Below are 27,483 nucleotides of genomic sequence, written 5' to 3' on the forward strand. Positions count from 1 at the left end.
GCCCATTATTCGATATGTATGTATATCACACTGTGCTCCCTCATTCTCAGACAATGCCAGCCAAATTGCACATGAACTGTTAAATCAGAAGAAGGAACTTGCATTTGTTCTCTGGCAGTCTCAATGGCTATATCGACTATATTCTTCACCACATATGCATTCTTTTATAACTTCACATGATTAGTGTACATAAAAGCTTGGGAGCTGGGTTTAGACTTTAGCTATTCCAGCTTTCCTCCTTTACTGGGACACCTTCCAACTTCTAGGGGGATGTAGTTAAACCTGGAGGATTCAGGGGAGAGTAGGCTTAAGGGTGACTAGCTCAATGGACTCCATACTAGTGCTTTGGTCTCGAACCGTCTTATGGCCATGATTGATGCTCTTATAAGAGAATAGATTAGATGTCCAGTTTATTTTCTCAAGGCTCACATTTTGCCACCAAAGTGTCAGGAGGTTTTCAAAGGCATTAAATATTTAACTTCTTCCTGAACAGATAATCAAATGTTGTATGGAACGATTTCAATGTGGTCCTTCTTCAGGAAACCTGGCTAATGTCTATACTTGTATGGGATGGCTTTACTGTTGTATTAAAGTTAGCAAATAAGGATATCTAAGGAAGGCCGAAAGGCAGACTTATCACTGCAGTAAAAGTATCAAGTGGAATAGGTGTGATTGAATTGGTTACATATAATCATTCTATTTTAATCACTAAGATCATGGGTAGAAGGAATCATCCGCCTGCTACTCTAATGCTTGTGATTAATGTGTATTTGAACCAACTCAATGCTTGTCTTGAGGTTACTCTGAATGAGATTGAGTATATTTGTGTTGATTGGTCAAAAGCAAATCCAAATGCAGTTGCAGGTAATTGCAGGCGATTTGAACTCTCAGTGTTTGGTTGGAGAATTTGAGTGAGAGAATTTGGAAGTTGAGAGGAAAGTTCTGCCAATTTTGTATAAAGTAGGACAACCAAATAACAGTAGGCTATGGTCGCATTTCATCTCCCAATGAGATTTTATACAAACTAACTTACTAAACGGTGGCACTCTTAAAAATACACCCACTTGGCATAGCTCTTTTGCATCCTCTTGCATCCATTACATCTTTGTCAGAAATTTTGATTTGCACCATGTAAGACCCCTTCAAATTATCAAAACAAAAACCAGTGATCATTCAATTCTCCAGATAGCACTGATGGCTCCAACTCTGGTAACAGGCTCCACCAACATCTCCAAAACCCAGGAGATGCTAACCAACAGCTATTGGAGTGGTGAAACACCCTGAGCGAGAGTGGGAAATGTGAACAAACTTCCCCGGGGGAAATTTTCCAAAATATTGTAAAGATAAAAAAAAAGAGAATTATGATGCAAAAACAAATAGAAACCCAATTATTTTAGAAAAAAAAGATTTATGACAGCACCTTACAAATTTGCAAACGTGAGTTACGATAAGCTCTCAGAAAAATAACCAGATTTCGTAATTTGAAAAACAAAAAACATCTTAATTCGATGTGACCAGCGTTGGTGCAAACAATACAAAATACGCACATATATAATAACCAATCAAGTTCTGGTGAATAAAATAGTCAAGAAGGGCACTAAAGCCATTTGGTGGGAACTGAATAACAAAAACCACCAACGGGCTGTTGTCCAATCAAGCGGAGTAAGTGAGGGTGATTGGGTGGACTACTTCTCGAGTAAATACAATGCAGATTCAACTGCAGCCGTAGGTGCCGTGGATCAAAGCTGTAAACCACTACTTCTTAACTTTGATCACTTAGACATTGAAATGATAACTAATAAGCTAAAAAAATACCAGAGCAAGTGGCCCGGATGTAATAACTAACACTATATTTAAGGACAATTCTGTCCTCTGGGCAAACATTCTATTCCATCTATTCAAACACATAACATCTGACATTAATTGCCCAGAGTCTTGGACATAATCAATACTGTCCCTATTTTTAAAAAGGGGAATCATGCAGAACCATCCTGTTACTGTCCGATTTCCCTCCTCGACAATTCATCAACATTTTATTCCAACGTAGTATTGAGAGATTTAAGGGCATGGGATAAAAGGATCAACCCACTTAGCCCGCTGCAGACGGGGTACAGAAAGGGCATAGGTACAATAATCAGTTGGATAACATTGAAAGCATGTTTGTCAGATGTGGGATCTGACTCTGGGAAGTCTTTATATGTGGCAGCCGTGGATTTAACATCCGTGTTTGATAATGTTGACATCTTTAAGTTGTGGTCTAAATTGATCAAATGGAACATAGATCCTTCACTGTTGGCATTGACTCAACTTTTATATTCAAACAACTCAACAAGGGTTAGGCTTAATACTGCTTGGGAATTATCTAGATCAATCATATTGAATGAAGGCATACAGCAAGGCTGTGTGCTAGCACCTACACATTTTAATTTCTATTTGGCCGACCTGTGGGAGGCCAGCAAAGAGTGGGGAGGATACATACCCATGCAGGCGGGTCGGAAACTGATGGGCATCGCTTTTGCTCATATCATCGTAATGGACTACAACCCGGCGGGTCTCCAGCGCCAATTGAACAGCCTTAACAAATACTTGAAAGAAAATTCACTACATATAAACACAACACAATCCTATGTAATAGTCAGTTAGACCAAAAAGAAAAGGAGGAAATAGACATGGGCATTGAATAAATTTGGAATTAAGCAAGTCAATTCAATTAGGTATCTTGGATATGATATAGCAGCAAAAAAACACTGAAATTGACAGAGCTCGAATTGACAACACGATTACCTCTTGTTTGTCTTTGTTGAAAAGGGTAAAAAGTAAACTATGTGCCTACTCTGCGATACCTTTAATAGAGTTTTACAAAGCAAACGTTTCTCCCATTGTGCTGCATGAGTGTGAGCTTATGAATATTCCAAATAGAAAGTTCTTTGACTTACTAGAAGGAAAGACATATAGGGGCCAATTCATAGAATTTGGCGCACAAGTGGCGCACGCGGCTGGCGCACAGTGTGCGCGTGCGGTAGTCTGCGCCAGCCGCGTGCGCCGAAACACATTTCCGCGCACAGCGTATTCATGGATTCCAGCCACCAAAACCAGCCGTGGCGCACAGTGGCGCAGCGACCTTGCAGCAGCGCCAGTTACGCCCCCAAGAACACCTTCCGCGCAGGGAAAAGCCATCAAAATCCCCAATCCAGCGCAAAGGGCTGCGCTAACCCTGTACCAGCACGGCAAGCGGGCTACGTGTATTACAGGGGTTCGCGGGAAGTTTCACACGCGATTTCAGCAGGGTACGTGTATTTCAGGGGTGCGCGGGAAGTTCCACACGCGAATAGCCTGGGCGCGTGTATTTCAGGGGTGCGCGGGAAGTTCCACACGCGAATAGCCTGGGCGCGTGTATTTCAGGGGTGCGCGGGAAGTTCCACACGCAAATAGCCTGGGCGCGTGTATTTCACGGGTGCGCGGGAAGTTCCACACGCGAATAGCCTGGGCGCGTGTATTTCAGGGGTTTGCGGGAATTTCCACACGCGAATAGCCTGGGCGCGTGTATTCCAGGGGTTCGCGGGAAGTTTCACACGCGATTTCAGCAGGGTACGTGTATTTCAGGGGTGCGCGGGAAGTTCCACACGCGAATAGCCTGGGCGCGTGTATTTCAGGGGTGCGCGGGAATTTCCACATGCGAATAGCCTGGGCGCGTGTATTCCAGGGGTTCGCGGGAAGTTTCACACGCGATTTCAGCAGGGTACGTGTATTTCAGGGGTGCGCGGGAAGTTCCACACGCGAATAGCCTGGGCGCGTGTATTTCAGGGGTGCGCGGGAATTTCCACACGCGAATAGCCTGGGCGCGTGTATTCCAGGGGTTCGCGGGAAGTTTCACACGCGATTTCAGCAGGGTACGTGTATTTCAGGGGTGCGCGGGAAGTTCCACACGCGAATAGCCTGGGCGCGTGTATTTCAGGGGTGCGCGGGAAGTTCCACACGCGAATAGCCTGGGCGCGTGTATTTCAGGGGTGCGCGGGAAGTTCCACACGCGAATAGCCTGGGCGCGTGTATTTCAGGGGTGCGCGGGAAGTTCCACACGCGAATAGCCTGGGCGCGTGTATTTCAGGGGTTCGTGGGAAGTTCCACACGCGAATAGCCTGGGCGCGTGTATTTCAGGGGTTCGCGGGAAGTTTCACACGCGATTTCAGCAGGGTACGTGTATTTCAGGGGTGCGCGGGAAGTTCCACACGCGAATAGCCTGGGCGCGTGTATTTCAGGGGTGCGCGGGAAGTTTTACACGCGATTTCAGCAGGGTACGTGTATTTCAGGGGTGCCGGGGAGTCCTACATGTGATTTGACAGTGTGGGTCCTCCCAGGTGTTCCCTGTACACCCTCCACGGCCCCTGCAGGCAGCCCACACCACAGGGGACTACCCTGCATCCCTGGTCATGTCCCGCAGGCAGCCCACCCAACATGGGCATGCCCCCCAGCAAAGGCACATGTCTCCTTGAACTAATGAACACCAACTCATGTCCCCCACCACCCCCACCCCCCAGCACTGTGGGGCACCTGCCAGCAGGCCCCCACCCATGTCCAACTCATGTCCCCCACCCCCCCCACCCCCCAGCACTGTGGGGCACCTGCCACCAGGCCCCCACCCATGTCCAACTCATGTCCCCCACCACCCCCACCCCCCAGCACTGTGGGGCACCTGCCAGCAGGCCCCCACCCATGTCCAACTCATGTCCCCCACCCCCCCACCCCCCAGCACTGTGGGGCACCTGCCACCAGGCCCCCACCCATGTCTCACACCACCCCCACCCCCCCAGTCACCAGGGGCAGCCTCCACCAGGCCCCCACCCATGTCTCCCACCACCCCCACCCCCCCCAGTCACCATGGCCAGCCTCCACCAGGTCCTCACAATCCCCAACACACATGCACGTCAGCGTGTAATACGAGGAAAGGGCCATGCGCGTAGTGGAAACTGCACGTCCGCGTGTAATACGAGGAAAGGGCCTATGCGCGTAAGTGACGTGACGCACGCAGGTGTTACCCTCATTGCACGTGATGCCAGAACACACGTGGATTTCCACCAATCGCGTGTGAAAGTTCCCGGCACCCCGGAACACACGTACCCAGGCCACTTGCGTGTACGCACACTCCCCTCCAATCACACGCGATGACACTCGGACCGTATCCGAACACGGGAAACACGCGCACGGCAAAAGACGTGCACAGGCGTCAACGCGTCTGCCACACGAAGGCAGGCGGAAGCGTCCCCGCGCACAGCATAAAAGTGCGCGCAAACAACAAACGCGTATATACAGCTACGATGAATGCCCCATTTGTCGCTGCACTGATCGTGGGACACCGCAGGAGGAGGAGAATAGCCAGGGCACGCATTTTCGCAACACGGACAAGCCTTTTTGGGATGCCTGACGACCAGGTCTATGGCAGGTATAGGTTTCCACCCCATATCATCCTAGACCTGGTCAGGGAGTGGGAAGATGACCTCACATCCCCCACCCTTTGCTCCCAAGCATTGAGCCCCTTGGAGAAGGTGCTCAATGTCCTGCATTTTCTGGCCACTGGGTCATTTCAGCGGACCACTGCCATAGTGGGGGGGGTCTCACAGGCCACGCAGTCACGCTGCCTACACCAGGTACTGGCAATCATGACAGCGCGCCCCTCAGTCCGCAGGCACATATACATGCCCAGAACACCCGCAGAAAGGCAGGCCGTTGTCCTGGATTTTTTCAGGGTGGCACACTTCCCCAAAGTGCTCGGTGCCATAGATTGCACACATGTGGCCCTACGTCCACCTAGGGCCATTGAGCACATCTACCGAAACCGCAAGCACTGGCATTCCATCAATGTACAGGTGGTATGTGATGCAAAGGGAATCATCACCTCTGTCTATGCAAACTACCCTGGCTCCACCCATGACAGTTTCATATACAGAATGTCCGCCCTGAGCCGGGCCCTGGAAGCTGGGCAGCATGGCGACACATGGCTCCTAGGTCAGTACAAATGCCCTTGCACATGCATGCAAGTCACACACAGACAAATATCCATACCCTAATTATCTCAACTATTATCATCTCCCCAGGGGACAGTGCCTACCCTCTGAGCAACCACATGATGACGCCAATCCGGAACCCCACCACACCAACCCAGGTAAGATACAACGCCGCCCATATTGCAACCAGGGGCATAGTGGAGCGCACATTCGGAGTGCTCAAGTCACGTTTCCGCTCCCTTGACCGCTCTGGCGGGCAACTACTCTATGCACCACCAGTAGTGTGCAGGATCATTGTGGCAGCATGTGTCCTGCACAATGTTGCAACACGGCAGGGCGTCCCGGTGGACATGGTGGTGCCCCCACATCCCCAACCACAGGCGCTGCCCATGGGAGGGGACAGGGCACGTGGCGAGGAAGCCCGGACCCAGCTTGTGGCCACATTTTTCACCTAAACTCCCACCCCTGCGGAGTGCACACAGGCCTGGCACATACCAGGTGACAATCGATGATGACAAAGAGACAGTCAACTGTCACAACCTTACCACCCTGAGATAGTTGCCATGGAAGTGCCACATCGTCTGCATCCCTAGCTACTTAAACACAAGCTATCCTGTGTGACCAAAAGGCACACATATGACATATGACATGATATGGGCCATACACAAGTATTCCAAGGCGCAATGAGGCAGGGAAGGGGGAACAAGGGAACATAGAGAACGGTACTACTAGGCCAGGTGTCATTGGGATCGTGCAAGTGCAGGGGTAGGGGGAATGGGAAAAGTGCAAGGGGAAGGGTGGGGGGGAGTCCAGTACAGGGGAAGTAGCCCGAAAAAATAATACATAGGTCACCTGGTGGCAACTACAAAGGTGAGTGCAGTCAAGTGCTGGGAAGGGAGGGCTGTAGGGATAGAGAGACAGTACTGCAGTGCAGGGGTTGCCAGGGAGGCAGTGCAAGTGGAGAGTGGCTGGGCCAGGGACCGAGGTCGGTGAGAGTGGCCCAGTTGCAGCTCCTGTGCAGTTCCAGTGGAGAATTCTACAAGGGAGAGGCAGAGAGTAAGCAGAAGCAAAGAGGAAGGACATGAGGTGCATCCAGAACTGGAGATGATTCCCCTCAAGTTCAAGCCAGGCCAGAAGTCTGTTCCAGGGGGAGGGCCCTGCTGCGGAGAGAAATCTACCCCCAGCTAGTTGCTCTGAGAAGCGGATGACACGGACATGCAAGGTGTGCATCACACACACCTGCACACCAGGCCATGGCCATCACTGTCATGTCACACAAACCCTCCCAAACATCAACATGTCATGGCACGCAATACCCATACACCAATGCAGTAACGATAAGGTACACATTGCCATGTCCTAAATGCACAGTGGCATCGGACACTGCTGCCTGACCCGGAATCAGATGAAATGACAGACCAACAACCTCCCACCCAAAATAAGTCCTTTCAAAATGCATTACAACAGTCGTAGACGTAATATCACAATGAATGCCTGTCTACATGCACATCATGCATTGCAAAATCAACACTGCAGCTCATGTGTGCAGTGTCCTACTCCTGCATCACACTGCTCAGCGCACAGCACAGTGAACAGCCATTGTGTGTGATGCACACCCTGAGCATCAAATCTAAGTGACAGACCACGTCAAACATCAAATCAGGCATGTACTGGATCCATGATCGGTCACAGAACATGTGCTGCCGGGACACAGTGGGCACCAGAAGGCAAACAGTGTACATGTGTATATGCAAGGGTGGGAGTACATGTAGTGCATCAGAGTGCAAGTGTGTGGTTCTGCAAGGACATGCACTCCACATATGCATGTGCACTCAAGTGACCATCAGTGTTCCCTACACATCACATGTGAACATCCACCATGTGTACACCCCAGCATGTCAAACCTCAACTATCCCCTCGCACCTGAAAGGAAAACACAACACATGAACAGGCATTGATCAGCAGAACACAACATGTACATGGGATACCACCATTACTATGTCAGAGTTCCCATCACACTGCAGGGCAAGGCAACAATCAACAACAACCCCCCCCCTCCCTCACAAATGACCATGACCCACTGAACAAGTTGTTTGGAGCCCCCAAACCTCAATTCCACCTGGCCACAGGATCACCTTTACCCTTCGTCATCATCTCCCACCTTGTGTGTAAAAAGATGCCTGAACCCCCTGAATACACACTCATTTCCGAAACACAAAATCCAAGGCATAAAAACGAACCCAAACACCCTCCAGTAGATGACTTGACGTAGCAGTACCTCACAAAGTCCAAGTACTACCACAATGATGCAACAACCAAGGTAGCACAGCAAAACAATGTCACGACAGGATGTGAGACATGTGTGGTACATGACATCGGATGATGCACCATGAATGGATGTGTACTGTCACAGGTCCCCTGTACAGGCGCGGGAGTGCCACGAAACAACCACCCCCACCATGTCCCGGGTGCCTGCAAGGTCAAACTCACACAGGCCCCTGAGACCCTGGTGGGGAAGGAGGTTCAGGGATATGCAGTCGGGACAGGTGTTGACACACTGGATGACTGGAATGAGCGGCAGGAGAGGGGAGGTGGAATGACACATAAAACTAGGGAATGCACGAAAATGTACAACCTGCATGAACACATACACAATCCAAACAGACTTGGACATCATTGTCATGGCCTTCTGTAGTCCAGGCTCAGGAGTGGTACGAACCCACCACCCCCTCTAGGGTTTTGGCGCCTGCAAGTTCGGGGCTTACACAGGCATCCGCAACCCCAGTGGGGAAAGAGGGTCAGGGAACGTTGCTTGGATAGGCACGGGAAGCAGGAACACCGGGTAGAGGGTACAGGTTTCAAAATTGCATAGGATCACGGGTGATTAGGGAGAAAATAACATACCAAATAGAACCACACATACATCCATGCATCAGTACACTCCCCAGCAAGCCTATGCAGAGCAGTTTGTAAGAAAAACAACAAGACACTTAGCTCTGGTTTTGAGTGCTGGCCTCCTGCCTGCGCACTCTCAGGTCCGGTTACAGGAGCACTGCAATGCTGCAAAGAGAGACACAGTCAACAACCTGTACGTGCCAATTGCACAAAAACACAACACCAAACATGCCCCATAGCAACAGACTACTCTACAAACAGACAATCTGTGGTTGATGCTTCGTACCCATATATAACATCACCCCTGTGACGGGTCATACACAGTCAATGCAGTAAGGCAGCCGCTGCTGGGTGCGTGGAAAATGGAACACCAATGTGTCACAATTCACACAACATGCAATGTTCCCTGGGTAAGCAGACAGACCCATATTGCAAGCCATGACTACAGAGCAAGTTGTGTACCACCATGACCGAAACAAAGTTGGCAGTGCATTTATCATGAAGTACGTGGAAAAGACATGCACTGCACCCGAGTATGTCCCTTGCTGCATGTCCCTGTGAGCTGCCCCTTTCCATGTCTCGGAAGGCTACATGGTTGATACAAGTGGCTCAATGGACCTTGGTGTACCGGAGGGTATGTGCCACTGCCCCTGCATGTGTCCCAGACAACCCTACTATCAGCAGCCATCAGTCCACAAACACATCTGAGCTGGATTGTGTGCTTCAACACCAATATTCGTCTAAGCTCACCCTCAGTGCTGTGATTAAGCCTGCATGTGCAACTCGCCTGGTGCAAGCTTTGCTGTGTCGTGGCCCCCCTGTGATGCTCACCTTGCCTGGAGTTCCTTGGAACATGTCAGCAGTACTAGGATGTGGGTCTGCAATCACTGTGCCTCTGCTCCTGCACACATGTGCATGTGGGCACCAACAAACGGGTCCAGAATTCCGTCGTCCAATGGGACATGTCTGCTGGCAAAGGTGCTCTGGAGGCTCATCCCCCTGCAGAAAGGGCATGTAACACATGATTAATGCTTCAAAGTAATCTGTGTGTGTCTCATCAGGCATCTCATTACTTGACCATGTCAGAGAGTCACATCACAAATCACACCATCAGTCCGTCTTTGACTTCCAAAGTGTGGAACACTATCTACAGCATGAATTGCAACAGGCACGTGTACAGGAAAGAAATGAGACATAATACACAATGCATAGCAATCAATGTCCACATTAATCATGACACACCCCGTCTAGCAAAAGCTGAACAGTGGACAATTACACCTAAATCATCCCCACTAGGGGTGTCAACACAAGTCACAAAGCACCAGACATGCCACAGATATGACAGTCCAAAGCCCTTGTGTAAAATTCTGTAACACCGAACCATCCTTGCGAGCCCATGGATAAGGGAGGCAGGAGTGGCATATGTGAGTCAAGGAACCCAAGCAGCAAACACATACACAAGACAACCATGAAGGGCCCAGCTGGAACAGACAGTGGATGCCTTCAAAAACCACAAGGCACCGCACTGTCACATGAAAGCACAATAGACTACAAATTTTAAACTAACTCAACTATTAACTAATTACACTAACTATGGAAAACCTACATTACCTATTTAAACTAACTATCAAACAGAAACTTAACTAACTAAACTAAACGAAAAATCAAAAATGGCCACATACGACCCGGGGGGGAGGGGAGGCACCCAGGAGGGGGGAGGTACAGGGTGCTGCTCAACATCCACATGCCGAGCCAAAAAAAAATACCTCCATGGGCTCAACGCCTGCACAGCACGACCTATGTGGGAGATAGATGGTCGTCCGAGTCTGGCTCATCCTGGAAAGGAGGACGTGGCACAGTAGCCTGGCCACGCCTAGCCGCAGCTTGCCCCTCGTCGGCAGCAAGTCTGCCGGACAGGTGAGCCTGGTTCTGTGTGGCGATGTAACATAGGTCTGCATGCAGAACCTCACGTGATACACGTGCTTCCTCTTGCAAGGTAGCACGTGTAACACGGAGTTCCTCCTGCAAGGCCTGGCTGGACAACCGCTGCACCTCCCGGCAAGCCTGTAGCTCAGCCGAGATGGTGCGCTCAAGCTGTGCAAACCTCTCCTCTGCCTGCTGCCTCTGGGACATCATAAGGACACCCAGAGTGGATCTGAGGGAGGCATACTCCTCCCTCAGGGCATCCATGTGCGCCTCTGCGTGAGCAGCAATTGCTTGATGCAGAGACGACATTTCAGCCTGGCGTGCCCTGTCTGAGGCCGCCATGCCCAGCCTGAGCGAGCGGGCCGTGGACCGTGCCGCCTGCTGCTGGAGAAGCACCTGCCTAGCAGGGGGGAGCACAGATCGGGCCACACGCTCCATGCTGTCAGCGATGTTCTCCATTGCTGCCCCCTGCCGTTCGGAATTGGCAGTCATGTCTTGCTCCCACTCAGTATACAGCGGTTGCGCGCGGCGACCGCGTTGCCGGGCTTGACCCCTGCGGGACCCAAGGACCGGAGGTCCTCGCTGTGTTGGCACCGCCTGCGGCTGCACGACTACATGCCCCCGTCGACGTGATGTCCCAGGCAAATCAGTGACTGGTGTGGAGGGTGACCCTGCGTCCTGATCCACCACGGGCGGAGGAACCAAGACTGTCTGATCCCTCAGTGCAGGTGTCGCAGACAGAGGAGTGTCCACATCAGAATCACTCACCCCTGACACATGGACTTGATGGTCATCCAACTCAACATGGACGTCAGAGTCGTCATCAAGGCTGGACTCATAGGCAGCCAGAGACAGGATGGACTGCAGCACTTGGGGGTTTTCATGGCCTACCACCCCACGACCCCCACTAGTGCCGGGTTGATGTGGTCTTACCAACCCTGTGTCTGGCGTGACAACACCATCCTCTGCATCCATTGCGTCATCACCTGAAAAATAGAGAGGAAAAGGTAACTACACATGTCAGAAGCACACAACACACACACACACCGACAGCAAAGGCATCCGGCAGACATGTGACACACAACATATGACCTGGCATGCATGCTGGGTCTACTTAGAATAGCCACTGTGATCAGACCTGTTGAAAGGTGGCAGTTTGCATGGAAGTGGGTCTATGCAGTGCTGAAAATGTGTACGCCACTCACTACCTACATGTACAAGCACTCCATGGTGTGTGCCAGGAAATGTGAAGGCAGTGCAATGTCAAATTCAGACATCACGTGCATTGTGTATTCAATGTGTACCATGTCTAGCAGCCAAGCACCCCTCCACCCCAGTACCAAAGCAGGGATGCCTAGCATGGTATCAAAAGGCTGCCCATACACCTGTGTATTGACAAGCAGTGTTGACTGGCATCAACAGCTTAATGTGAATCAAATTACAACACTGCTAATGATGCTGGGACAGTGGGCAGGACACATGATGGAAGATCCGGAGGCCAGCCACGTGTGAAGAAGACACGACAAGAGTTGGACAGAGTCATTGGCCATTGAACAGGCTGAGGCCTGTGAGCCACACAGATTGTCATTGCCTAAACATGTGTGCAACGCAGGACTGAGCCACAGTTGACATGGGGAGGCCGATAATATGGCAGGCAATGTATGTAAACAAGGACTCATATTACAGTGCTCATCCAGTCAAGGACACATAGGGGCATGCGTGCAATGCACATGGAGCATGAATGGGCACTCATGTCCCTGCGGGACATCTGACCCATGCACAGTACAAGTGGGATACCCTGCATCGAGTACTAAGGCTGTACCACACGGCATATGTCTGGCAGTTTCTAAGCTGGAAGTTAGCATCTACACAGGACACATGAACAAGAAACTACACATTGGCAAGAATGTAGCAGACCAGTGCAAAGGTGGAACTGGGGTGCAGAGTGGCGGAGGAGGGGCAAGGGAGCATGCCCACATGGAGTCCCGCATGCAGGCAGAGGAGACATGCATGACGGTAGCATTGCATTACTTACACCTCAGAACCATGTACACGTCACATGTAGCAGCAATCGTGCACAACACATCCCACAAGTCAAACACACACGTCCTCAACAACTACGCTTTAACACTCACTGGACTGGGCATCAAAGTCCAGCATCTCTCCCACACCTTCGACCAATTCTGGTGGTATGAACTCTGCAACGAGAGCCTCATGCGGAGTGAGTTCTTCCTCCTCTGGTGCAGGCCCACCGCCAGTCACCAGAGTCAAGTTGTAATTTGAGGCACGTTTATCCTTAGTGCTGCGCTTGATGTCATTCCAGTGCTTTTTGCACTCCTGCGCTGTGCGCACCTCATGGCCGAATGAACTGACATGTTCCGCAACATGCTTCCATTGGGTGTCACGTTGGGCAGCCGTAGTATGACTATTGGCACCCACTAGCATGTCACGGCTGTGTCCCCGCACGTAGTCCACGAGGAAGTCCAGTTCCTGCTTACAGAAAGGCTTCTTCCTGTGTGTGGGGTCCCAGCCTGTGCTGCAGGTGCAACCTTCCTCCTCTTGGACTGTGGCGCAGACCCTGGCTGGCTAATGCCGCCCTGACCAGTATGGCCAGTGGGTTCGGTGGATTGAGCCGAGGGAGTGGCAGGTGGAGGGATGACCAAAGGCCTGACTTGTGTCAGTGGCAGCTGGGTGCCCACTAATGGACCCTGCGCAGCAACATCAGCTGTGGCAGGGTCATTGACCGCAACGGTCCTGGTTGGCAGACTCACAACCGGGGTGCTGTTGGGTGCATCTGCCCCTGCACTTGCCAACACCCGGCTGTTCGGGGCAGCAGATGACATGACTGCCCCAGGGACACGTGTCTTGGTCTGAGCAGCCCGGCGTGCCCCTATGGTTTCCCCCCTGGCCTGTTGGAGATCTACCAAGGGCTCTTCAAGTGCCAACGCAGCCTGCGCTGGCAGACCCTGAGCCTGGGTGGCGGTGTCCACAGCTGCACCTGCAGCTACCGCTACCCTTGGGCCCGTGGCAGTCGATGGAACGGACTGCTGGGTCATACGGGTGCCAGTGCCAGATGCAGGAGCTGCATCCCCCGGAACCACAGGGGGTGGTGGCATGGCTGCACCGACACATGGCACAACATTGTGCTCAAGTGGCGCACCCCTGCCTCTTCCCCCTCTGTGGCTGCCCTGGACACCCTGGAGTCCCCCTACTCCCTGGTCACCACGGCCACGTCCCCGACCACGCCCGCCACGAGGAGTACGCCCAGCTGAGGCGCCCCTCACCTTTGGTGGCCTCCCAACCATGGCACAGATGTAATAGTGCTGGCACAGATGGAGTGGTGCCAATGGGAGGTGTACACCACAATTGTCCTGGGCAATTGGGGTGAAGGGGGTGGGAAGCAAGATGTTAACAGCCCCCCTGCACCTGCAAGGCTGTATGTGACCCCGGTGATGTGGTGACGGGTCACGCAACGCTCAGGCACCCCAAAACTGCAGTAAAACCGTGCACGCAACCCTGCAGCCTACGTGCGTGGATTTGACCTCCCGCAGTACGCGGTGGCACCCAGTAACACGAATAACGCGTACGCGTGGGACACGCAGGCTACGATGACATCGAAAATGGGTGCAATACACAGGGGCACCCGCAGTGGGAAAAGGAGCGTTTGCGACTCACCGTCTGACTAGCGCGATGCAGAAAAACACGCGTAGCCAATACCCCCGCCAAAAGAAGAGATACGTCCTTGAGAGCTGTGAAGTAGATGGCGCGCGAAACAACTGGAAGCAGCAACACACGTCGGTCTCCACGGAAGGCACGTACAGCGAACTGCTGGGCCCGCTCACCTTTAACCCGTGCTGAGGGAAACGCACGCGCGCGTCAAGTCACTTACGCGCATAGGCTCTTTCCTCGTATTACACGCGGACGTGCAGTTTCCATGCGCGCTTACGCGCATGGGCTTTCCTCGTATGCGCGCTTACGCGCATGGCCCTTTCCTCGTATTACACGCTGACGTGCATGTGTGTTGGGGATTGTGAGGACCTGGTGGAGGCTGCCCCTGGTGGCTGGGGGTGCAGGGTCACATGCAGTGGGGGGGAGTAGTGCAAGTTGACATGTGGGTTGGCTGGTGGGCATGGGCATGGTGGGTGGGGTGCCTGCATGACATGTGCTGGGTAGGCCCCTGTGGTGTGAGCCACCTGCAGGGGCCGTGGAGGGTGTAGAGGGTACACCTGGGAGGACCCACACGTGCAATTCAAGTGTGCTGCTCCCCGCGCACCCCTGTAATACACGTACCCTGTTGATATGCGCTCACCTGTAATACACGTACCCTGATGGAATTGTGTGTGTAACTTCCCGCGCACCCCCGAGATACACGTACCCCGCTCAATCGCGTGTGTCACTTCCCGCGCTCCCCAGAAATAAGCGTAGCCCGCTCCCCCAGGCCCGATCGCATGAGGAACTTCACGCGCACCCCTGGAATACACGTAGCCCACTCCCCCAGGCCCGATCGCGTGAGAAAGTTCACGCGAACCACTGAAATACACGTAGCCCGCTCCCCCAGGCCCGATCGCGTGAGAAAGTTCACGCGAACCACTGAAATACACGTAGCCCGCTCCCCCAGGCCCGATCGCGTGAGAAAGTTCACGCGAACCCCTGAAATACACGTAGCCCGCTCCCCCAGGCCCGATCGCGTGAGAAAGTTCACGCGAACCCCTGAAATACACGTAGCCCGCTCCCCCAGGCCCGATCGCGTGAGAAAGTTCACGCGAACCCCTGAAATACACGTAGCCCGCTCCCCCAGGCCCGATCGCGTGAGAAAGTTCACGCGAACCCCTGAAATACACGTAGCCCGCTCCCCCAGGCCCGATCGCGTGAGAAAGTTCACGCGAACCCCTGAAATACACGTAGCCCGCTCCCCCAGGCCCGATCGCGTGAGAAAGTTCACGCGCACCCCTGAAATACACGTAGCCCGCTCCCCCAGGCCCGATCGCGTGAAGAAGTTCACGCGCACCCCTGAAATACACGTAGCCCGCTCCCCCAGGCCCGATCGCGTGAGAAAGTTCACGCGAACCCCTGAAATACACGTAGCCCGCTCCCCCAGGCCCGATCGCGTGAGAAAGTTCACGCGAACCCCTGAAATACACGTAGCCCGCTCCCCCAGGCCCGATCGCGTGAGAAAGTTCACGCGAACCCCTGAAATACACGTAGCCCGCTCCCCCAGGCCCGATCGCGTGAGAAAGTTCACGCGCACCCCTGAAATACACGTAGCCCGCTCCCCCAGGCCCGATCGCGTGAGAAAGTTCACGCGAACCCCTGAAATACACGTAGCCCGCTCCCCCAGGCCCGATCGCGTGTGTAACTTCCCGCGCAACCCCAAAATACACGTGCCCCGCTCGCACAATTGCTGTATGTTGCCACTTTTGTAATGCGCAGGGACGCTACCGCCTGCCTTCGTGTGGCGGACGTGTATCGGCTTGTGCGTGTCTTTCACTGTGCGTGGCTTTGCCCTATTCGGTTCCATGAATACGTGTGGTTCGGGTGCGTGTGGGCGTTCCCTCTGCTTCCCTGCAGTACATCCCCAGTTACGCCCTTGTTTTCGCAAGTTGTTCCCCATTCCGCGCGTTACGCCCTGTGTTCCACCCACTTTCTAGTGTATGCGCAGAGGTTGTGCGCTTTCACTGTGCGCGTCGCGCACGTCTTTCGGGATGTTGCAGTGACGTGTGCGCCATGCACGGGTTTGGCGCACATCCCGAGGAAGACACGCGCAGGGACTTCCATGTATCGCACGCGTGCGCGTGCGCCTCTTTTTTTCCGCTTGCGCCTGCTTGCGCCTCCTTGCGCCTGCTTGCGCGTAGATTTTCCGCGCACGTTTGTTCCATGAATCGGCCCCAAAAACAAGTACTGAGACTCCCAGTCTCTGTTCCTATAAGTGCAATAAGACTGAAACTGGGTGTAACATCTTGGTGGGCCAGTTTATCACTCGAAGCCTGTCTGTGCTTCATAGCCTAGAAAAGTCAGATCTGAACTCCTTGGGGTTTTATTTAAATACCCTAATAAAGCATAACACCAATCCATATTTAAGGAAATTGAAATAAGATGTGATAACTTTGTCACAATTATTGATTTGGATGGCTCTGAGTCAGAAATAGCCTTTAAAAATAAAATAAAAAGGTGGGATATGTCGTTACATCTGTCCCACCTGAGTCCCTTAAACTGTACAAGGGTAAGGAACTAATGTACCTACCACTGCCCCACTTAAGACTGAATCTAGCAGAATTTGTGAATGGTTTTTGAAATTCAGGTTAAACTACTTAACAACACTAGAGGTAGTGGGCCCTAACTTGGGAGTAATGTGTGAGTTGCGAAAGTGTAGAATGTGCAACTCTAACTAGATTGAGTCATCATTCCTTTTGGTAATGGAGCTCCCGTCGTTCTTGAGTCATAGGATACGCCATCTGGAATGGTTTATTCATTCACCAGCCACAGTATTGATGACCGATTTATGGTACCGATTAATGACATCTTCCCAACTGTCACTTTTGTTAGCCTTAATCAAGATGCTATTTGAAATCTTTGCAGCCATCGACAAAGTCACAGAGCACGGTATTTTGGACTTGGCAATGGTCACTTAACTGCTCAGTAGAGGCTTAATAGGCAAAAATGAATCCATCTCTACTTTTTATTTGTGTGTTTGAAATATGAACATTTTCTTTAGTCATTTTAGGTTGTGTGGATGTGTTAGTCATCTTTGTGAAGAATTATAATTGAGAACATTTTTATGAGAATATAAAAAGTTGATTTCTTTTGTGTAAATGTACAATTTGCATTAAAAAAAACACATTTTAAAAATGTACCCCTTACAGGGGGAGAAGTGCATGCCTCAGTCAGTACAGGTGGACACTATCCTTACAGACCTTCCAATACCCTGAGAAACTACTTGACTACTCACAAGAAGGTGGATGGGGCATTGACAAAGGTGTATGAGCACATCTCATCCTCCGGGCAGTCACTTCTCTTATACGTCTGAAACAGCACAGCAAGATCCTTCAAGAGAAGGGTGGATCCAGTTCTAGTTATTCAGTTTGTAAGAACTCAGGGCAAGTTCCTCTCGGATATAGCCTATGATGGAGTCAAGACATCAGAGATTGCAAAGAGTTCAATCATTGCAGGCTGCCAACACCTCCACATAAGGGACTGGCACACTGATTCAAATCAGAAAGGCATAGCCATGAGACTCTCCTTTGAGGGGGAATATGTTATTTGGGAATTCCTTGTAGGACAAAGTCCACAAAAGTAGTTAAGACCGATAAGCATTTGTGGAAGCTTAGAAAGAAGGCCACCTCTAAGTCTAAAAGCCTGTGGCTTCAGATTATAGCACATGCAGACCAACGGGATCTCCCCCCACTCAGAAGACACAGACATTCTGATGCCAGGTCAATCACAGGGCACCTGATTTGGTTCTGGCACAAGTGGCCCATTATATCCGGAGATGCATGGGTCAAATAGATTACAAATGGGGATTTCAGATTGAGTTTGACTCTGTTCTGAGCCCCTCAGGACCATTCAGACTCTGTTGCCCAGGATAAGGACAAGTGGAGGGCCATGCTTCAAGCCATTCAGGACTTACTGCAGAAGAAAGGTGTAAAACGGTTTCCATGGGATGAAAAGGGAAGCAGAGTGTTCTCTGTAGTTTTTTTCTGGTTCCCAAATCATTGGGGAAGTACATTCTCATGATAGACTAAAAACTCTGAATCCCTTGGTTATGTCACAACACTTAAAAATGGAGCATCTTCAGAAGGTCATGCCCCTTGCCCAAAGCAAAGACTTCCTGGCAGCCCTGGTTCTTCAGGCTGCTTATTTATGCATCCCCATGTGGCTAGGTTCTCAGTGGATGGGAACCACATCCAGTTCAGGGCACTTGGCTTCAGTCTGAATTTTGCTCCCAGAGTATTCACAAAAATTATGAGACCAGTGGTAGCTTATCTCCTTCTACATTGTTACTCTATCTAGCCGACTGGCTGATGAAGGCATCATCGAGAGAATTTGTGATCCATAGGTCTCACCAGACTTGCACGAACCTGGAGACAGTGGGATTCCTTATTAAGAGAGAAAAATCAAGTTGATTCCCTCAAAAGATCTTTGCTTCATTGGAGCCAGGTTCTGGACAGATATGAAGACAGCACAATCAGGTTAAGTCCTGAGGGGGCCCCTGACCTCATCTAGGTGGGCGGAAATGAAGTTTCTACAAGTGCAGGACCACATGGCCTCACATGTTTTCTGACCCTTTCGGCTTGCCTTCATTCAAGACTTTGTAATGTCATTTGCAAAAGTCATCTGCAAAAGTTCTGGAAAGAAGAATACCACGACTTTGAGGCTTTGCGCCTGGTGACCCTAGTACAGAGAAGCAATATCCAGAAGGAGATACAAATTCAAATAAAAGAGGGGTGCTGGGGAGATGTAGATGGATTTACAAGTAAGTACTGTGACGAAGAAGAGAAGGACAATGTGTAGTGAAGATTATCAGTAAGTAATCGTCACATTTCCATGGTTGCCATGGAAAACAGCTCTGGATGTAATGTGATAGGGGAGTATGAAAACAGAATGGTAATTGCATGTTGGTGGGCCTGGGGTGGGTGGAGTGGGGTGCTGGGGCCCACAGCAAGTGGCACAGTGAGATGCAGTGCAACTTGAGCGTGTACTAGTAGATGATGCATAGAAATTAAGAAACCAAGTTGCATGGCTGTCAGACAGCATCTAGGTGTGAATTTAATGTACAGATCATCACAATCGGTATAAAGCTGTCAGAGATGCATGCCAATTTGTCAATACATTCTGGTGTACAATTCAGTTTTGGTCTTAATGGAACGTCCTACGGCGGGTTGCAACCCGGCGGTGGCCCTTAAACTGCTGTCTGGTATGCATTCTTGTTCCCCAAAAATGTGGAAAAGGGTGATTTTTTGTTTTGTTAAACATGGAAGTCTGCCTCCTTGAAATCCTATCAAAAGGGTTGTTCGTTATGCATATTGTAGGGTGGCATTGACAAAGGCTTTGAAGTAGCAAAGCCAAGCTATGTTAGACAGCTGGGCTTCACAGGCCCCCTCGTAATTCCCCAAATCTGTTTCTTTGATGTCTTATCTTTTATTAATATGCAGGGGCAGACACAAGTGTGGAATGGAGAGTGCTAATGGCCCCTTTTCCTGACAAGTCACAGCAGGGCCATTAGCATTCGAAAGCCCTTCCTTCTGTGTATTCTCCACAGTAAATGCCTGTATCACATAAGCCTGAAACAGTGTAATGCATGCACACTTGCACATTGTATTCAGAAGGTGCTTGTGTAAAACAATTCTGTGATGTGAAGACATGTTGGGCAATACACAGAAATGTCTGGTTGTCTTGCACAGGTAAGACATTATCAAGCATCAGGGTGTTTTGTTAATGCATGCAGGCTCCTTGATTTCGGGATTAAGGTGTGCTTAAAATGAATGCTGAGAACAAGGAAAGGGGGTGTCCTTCAAAAACATGGAGACAAGCATGGGTACAACTTTAAACTGAGAGTGACACCACCAGGGGTTACAACTACGGCTTATTTGGACAACTACTGAAACTGCATACTCAGTCAGTCAATGGGCCTCATTACGACCCTTGCGGAAATGGAAAAATGATGGCGGAAATGCAATACCGCCATCGAACACCGCTCGTTGCGATCATGACCCGTCACCGTAAAGTACGATGCCATTAGCGACACCGCAGTGAACGGCAACGCTAACTGCACCAAGTACGCGCACGCGCGCCTTGCAAAACCGGAATCACCGCCATGGCGCAACGGTACGCGAATTCTGACCCTAGCGGACATGTACTGAACGCCATCAAGCACGTCGTAAAGTACCATTCCGCCATGGCGAGAAATACGGCAACGTGAACCAACCGTAAATGGCCCACTGAGTGCCTGTACTCCACTCCCTGGCCACATTGCACAACTCCTGGCAGGCGCAATGTACTCACACTATGCAACCAGTGAAATCCACAATTCACCCATGCATGCCAACGTAGAAAAGCATGCAGGGGCTCAAAGCGCCCCGTGAGTGGGCATCCATGTACGGCATGTCACCATAGCCGTACTGACGCAGCACAGGCATGTGAAGGTACAATACATCAAAATGAAAATCAAGAACACATGACACAAAACAACAGTAGTCCCCCATCGCTTGCCACCAGCGCAAGGCAACATCCAAAACAGCATCCTGAGGGGGATTGCACCAGCCCTGTACTCATGCCAGTAAACAAACCAACCATCAGCAGAAGCATGTACCACACAAGTTGGCAGAGTGACTGAGCAGCCAGGCTCATCCCAAGAGGGGCCGATGGGAGCTGCAGGGCACAGATGGCATCAATACAGAAGCTATTCCAATGGACATGACCCCAGTCCCCCTCCAACAAACGCACGCAAACACAGTCACCTGTGACCAGCCACATTCTGAACATCCCATCATTCCACCAATCGACCTGGCTGACAGGCACCAGTCGGCCAAAAGCCAATCCCCCGCCCCTGAACAGCACATCATGTAAACAGTCACAATGGCAGCCCCTATCCGTGACCATACTGTGCTACGTAGGCAAACGCGGCCAGTACTGTACCACACAACTCAACTCAGAAGGCGGAACACAATGCAGATCATCTCGCAATACATACCGCCACAAAGCGAAAATCGCCACATCACCTGCAAAGAACAACGCAACACGACAAATATCGGAATACAATTTAAATGCACATCCAAATGACAAAGGCCCCACAGCAATTTGCAAAATACCACCAAAACAACCATCATCACCGAGGGCTGCATCTGCAATAATTGACCAGCTTCCACTTGTGTGACGCCCTGTACCATCATGGCACACAGGGCCTACATCAACGTTCCAAAAGGCAACATGGAAGCGGCAAGAACCGCAGGTCCGTCCCATGAGGCAGGCACTAGTCGAGCTGAAAGGCCGAAATGTTGCACCTAGCCACCAGTACAGCGTAAGGGCATGTGGCCCATTGGCGATCGTCCCATAAGATCGAAATGGTGCTCCACTGATTCACCCGAAGCTGCAGGAGTCGAGAGTAAAAACCATCTGGAGGAGTGGCGTAGAGATGGCATCTGCAATAGGGCAGGAGATACCTGTCACCCAAAAGAAACACAAATTAACCGATTGCATTACGGGACTCATGATGCATTACAATCTTCATTCAACACACCAAATCCACACCCATATGCATGCTAGCCCACTCCAAAGGAATATACACACCCCTAAATCAGTATCGAATCATAACGAAATCAATCGAGCTAAATACACCATTGGCAACGTCGGTTACTGTGCATGCGTCCGTCAAGATAGAACCCATGACATGGGATTAGTAACGTGCCTAGACACAAGTGTATGAAGGCGCGTCGAGACAGGGAGGATCCGACAAGGGCAGATAGACGTATGTCCCACTATGGCAGCCTTGCATCACATAGCGCAGGGGAAGGGGAGTGAATCAAAAAACCCATGTACATGGCAGACCCTAAACGGAATCATCAGTCCATGCATCCATTCATCATTCCCTCATCCCGCAATGAAAACGCATGAATATTCACTCACATAATATGTGAAACTTCCATCGCGTCTGTGCGTAATGCAGTCCGCAAAAACCACTGTGCCCCTGGCCGGATCTGTAGTGTTGTGAAGCAAGATGGATTTGGGAACGTCCTGCCTTATCGTCCACTACGCTATTGCGCATCCCATTCAATTCATATCATTCATTGCCTGCTCGTTATGGGCCATGTCCCAAGGACATTCTACAATAGAACGTTACATTTCCAGCCAGACCTGTGGGCATATCCTCGCCGCTACTTCAAAACCCAAAATGCTGGCCTTCGAATTCCTCACTTGCAACATTACGTCGAAAAGGCTTCTGTGAACGCTTGCATTCACAATTACATCAATGTAGTGCGGCTGTGTGTCATGATGCTAACTGGCTGCAATCACAAATGGGACGCCACGCCCGTCGGTGAAGTACGTTACTGTGCTGCATGAGGGTCGGCCATCGATCGAGCCCTACATACCACTGACTCTTCACAGGTATGTAAGCGGCTGCAATCATAGCATGTGTAACAATGGGAGCATACCATGAAGATCAGTCAAAGTACATCACACTGCCATCGGGATTAGATACATGATTCCAATCCCAAGATGCCATGCGGCCAAATGCAGCCTTACGTGCGGGACGTGCTCGGCCAGAAGGGATAGCATCTGCCACAGAATCATTCAATCAGCACAGGTGGAGGCCATACAGGCCGACAGCACATATATAGCAGACCCAAACCCCTCCCACAACCACTCCCACTCCAAAATGCTACCGGCAGGACTAGCGATGTTGGGCCTGGGGGACCAGATAGCACTGCAAGTGCTACAACTACAAGAAGACGACGAACAACAACAGGTACAACAACCGGGCGCACAGGGGAGACGGAGGAGAAGGAGGAGGAGGAGGGCAAGGCAGGGTCAGCAAGGCCCACAAGCACTGCCACTACCACCACGCAGGCGGCCCGCAATCCCACGCCTCCGAGCCGATCCGTTCAACCTCACTGCTGAGCAGATCCACACCCTCTACCGTTTGGACCGGGACACCATAATCGCCATTGTGGACATGACACATGCTGACCTCGTGAGCATGATAGATAGCCCAACCGCCATCCCACCCCTACTGAAGGTGGTGTCTGCACTCCACTTCCTGGCCACAGGCACCTACCAGCACACAGTGGGACAGTTGCATGGCATTTCACAGCCACTGTTCTCACGGACACTCTTCCAAGTGCACGATGCCCTCCTGAAGCACGCCGACGACCACATCACACTACCACGCACGTACCAGGAGATTACCAACGCAAAAGTGGGATTCCATGCACTTGGCGGCATCCCGGGTTGCATTGGTGCCATCGACTGCACCCATGTTGAATTGGTTGTCCCACATGCCATGGAGGTCCAGTACCGCAACCGGAAACAATTTCATTCAATCAATGTGCAAATGGTGTGTGACTCCAACAAGATATTTACGCATTGTTGTGCCAGATTTCCAGGATCTACCCATGATTCTATGGTCCTGAGGAACACAAGAATACCACGCTACATGGAGCGACACGCAGGGCACAGATCCTGGCTACTCGGTGAGTCTCATTCCATGCATGACATCGTGGCCCATTTGATGCGTCAATGACCTTGCAGGAGGGGGGGGGGGCTACTTAGCACTATCATTCCACTGACACCCTTTATTCGTCTCATACAGGTGATGCCGGGTATCCACTGAAGAGATGGCTCCTTACACCAATCCGGAACCCACAGAACGAGCATGAGGAGGACTACAACCATGCCCACTCACGTACCCGTGTGGTCATTGAACAGGCATTCGGCCTACTGAAGGCTCGTTTCCGCAGCCTCAGCAGGTCTGGCGGGGCACTCATGTACAGCCATGAGAAGGTTTCTAAGATGGTCATGGCATGTGTCATGCTGCACAACATGTGCATACGTAGGAATGTGCCCATGCCCCCTGACGCTGTACTGCATGCACCTGAAGATGATGATGATGATGAGGGTGGGGATGTGGAGGCACCTCAAGGAGTCCATGAGGCACAGGATGCACGTGCAATCCGACAGAGCATCATAGATGCATGCTTCTAGCAACCACGCATGGTGCCTATTACACGGAAAGGGGACCTGTGGCACTGTGTGTGTGTAGTACAGGCACATTGTGGACTGTACGCCTATGAAGGCCTCGTACGCAAATATCAATGTCCACACATGTCATTGGATGATTATGAGATGCTGTATTGTTAATGTGATTTGATTTATACACCCTATGGACCCGCCACCCAGTGAAGCCCAACACACCCCCTCCACCCTACTACCTCCCCCCCCAACACCAGTGTCCAAATATGCATGCTGTCCGTGGTTGGACGCTATTGCAAGCCCCCTCTACGGGTATCAGGGGCACCCCTGCCCGTGGAGCGCAGGTTCCTGCCAGATCTGCGTTGGGGGCTGCCCTGGACGGAACTTGCCACGGATGATGTCTCTGCCTGCTCGCGTCCATGCATGTCTCTGAGGGTTTGTGAGAGCTCCGAGAGCACACGGCGCACAGCAGCAAGTTCAGCACAAACGTCTTTGGACGTCGCATGCAGTTCCCCCCTCAGGCTCTCGGTGCTTTTCTCCATTTGTGCTCTCAGGCTCTCGGTGCTTCTCTCCATTTCTCCCCTGAGGCTCTCACTACTTTTCTCTATTTGTGCCCTGAGTGTCTCGGTGGATGTTTCCATGGCTGCCCTGGAACCCCCGCATTCATTTGCATGGTCCTTGAGTAGCGTGGACACTTCCTGCTGTTGCTCGATCAGCAGGTCGAGGGACTGTTGCCTCTGCTGGGCCATGGACATTTGCGGTGGTGTGACAGGGGGGCTGCTCAACACATGTTGCCTTGGCACAGGACTTGTGGGGGTTGGCCAGTCGTCGTCTTCAGGGTGCCCCTGCGTGGTTTCGTCATGGTGTAGGGGATGGAACATGCAGGGGGATTGGGAAAGGTCATGGATGGTACCTACGTCGCCAGCACTGTTTTCCGTGTCGGAGCATGCTGGCATGACAGCTGTGTCACCTATGGTGCTGCTACCACCAGAGGCAGTGCCATCAGATACGTTCTTTGGGGGGACCTGTGGTGCTGGGGTTGTGGACTTGCTGGCTGCTGGGGTGCCTGTTGCAGTCCCCTCCAGTGTGCTGCCACTTGATTCCTGCTGCTGCCGTGTCTTGATCCTTGCACCTGAGGTGGAGGCTCTTGGGACGTTGGTCCTGGCCCTCTTTGCAGGCGTGCTGGTAGGGGTGTCCTGCAGCTCGTCGTTGGTATCGGACCCTGTGGTGGAGTAAAGAGGGGCGAGCGTTAGTTATGGGTCTGTCGGATTTGGAATGGCAACGTATCAAATGCATTGGGGTGGTACATGAGGCTGATTTGGGACTGGGCCTTGGAGGTGGTCTCATTTTCGTGTGGATTGAGGATGCATTCATTTGGCTGCCTGCAGTTAGGGGGTGCATGCTGCACATGTAGGGGTTGTTTATGGCATCTTGATTGATTTGTTTGTTCATTCTGACTTTTAGAGGGCGCTGTCAGGGCAAAGTATGTATTGCACTATGGGGTCACATGGTACTGCACATGTTCGTGGTTTGTGGATTTCGCATTGTTTCTCTTGGCCAACCTACCTGATTCTCCGGATGTCGGCACTCCTTTCTCCATCCCTCCGACTCCCTCTATGCTCTCCATTCCTATGGTGGAGGCGCAGATTTCCTCCCAGGGGGTCAACTTGATGGGCGACTCTGAACCCCCCCCGGTAGCTGTGGCGATGTTCCTGTTCGCAGAAAGTATGCTGCGTACGCGGATCCGCAGGTCGTCCCACCGCTTGCGACATTGCTGTGGCGTGCGGGGTGTTGTCCCCACCGCACTTACGCGCTGTGCCACCAGGGCCCATATGGCCTTCTTGTTGGCAAGGGCCGTCCTGGTCATTTGACTGGAGAAGACGACGGCGGCATTTTCCTGGAGGGTCTCGGTGAGCACGGTCAGTTCCTCTCGGGAGAAGTGTACCTGCCGCTTGCGGTCACACGCTTTCTTGGCTACCTTTTCCATATTTATTTTTTTAACTGGGGTTGCTAACGGGTTGGGATGTGTGTCAGGGTCGGATTTTTAATGGTTGTGTTGGGATTCGGATTTTATAGTTGTGCGGCGTGCTGTTTCCCGTTCCGGCCACATGCTTTTACTTCCGTTTCCGTATATTTACGGTGGCCGTAATTTGCGGTGCCCGCTCGTTACGGTGACCGCTCATTACGGTGACCGCTAAGATGGGTGGCGGTATTGCACCTGGTGCAGCGTACGGCGGCGGTAAGGGCCGTTTTGGGGTCATTTCCGCCATCGCAGCCTTTCGGATTCCGCCATGGCGTAATGCTCGTGCCCGATGGGTCGTGATTAGCCGCACTTTGCTCCTTCGTGCAATGGCGGAAACGCTATTTACGCTGTTGCGGTCCGGTCAGTCACTTTCCGCCAGGGTCGTAATGAGGGCCAATATGTTTATTCAGATCAATTCATCCATCAAACACATAAGAAACAAAAGTACAGTACATATAAAAAATGACTGATTCACCTCAATTATAAAATAACAGTGTCTAGGCTCCGAACACACACCGGATTCATTAGAAACTAAAAACAATTATAAAACTCACTACTAACTCACTATTAATTCCATATGATGAAGACAAACAGCAGCCTTGAGCCAGAGACCTCTTAGAATTGTACAACTTTTTTAAAAAAGGATAGAACTACCCCACCTGTCCATTTGGGTCACCAACCAATAAGAAAGGCATTGCCCACCTCTAGGGGCAGATCATTATTCGTTTATGAGACAGCAAAATTAATTCCTTCTGAAAAGATAAACAACTAAAGTGCACAGTGCTTATTCAAAAAGTTGTCACAATTCTTTCAACTGGGCCAAAATCCCCTTTCTCTGGTACATAGCTCTTATCAAAAAGGACAATAATGCCCAGGCAGTCATTATGGAGTCCGCCACCAGAAGAAAAAAGATTGCAAGCCCATAAGACTGAATGTTAGATGACCTGAGAACCGGCA

Source organism: Ambystoma mexicanum, chromosome 14 (genome assembly GCF_040938575.1).
Source record: "Ambystoma mexicanum isolate Mex_15411 chromosome 14, UKY_AmexF1_1, whole genome shotgun sequence".
NCBI classification, from domain to species: Eukaryota; Metazoa; Chordata; class Amphibia; order Caudata; family Ambystomatidae; genus Ambystoma; species Ambystoma mexicanum.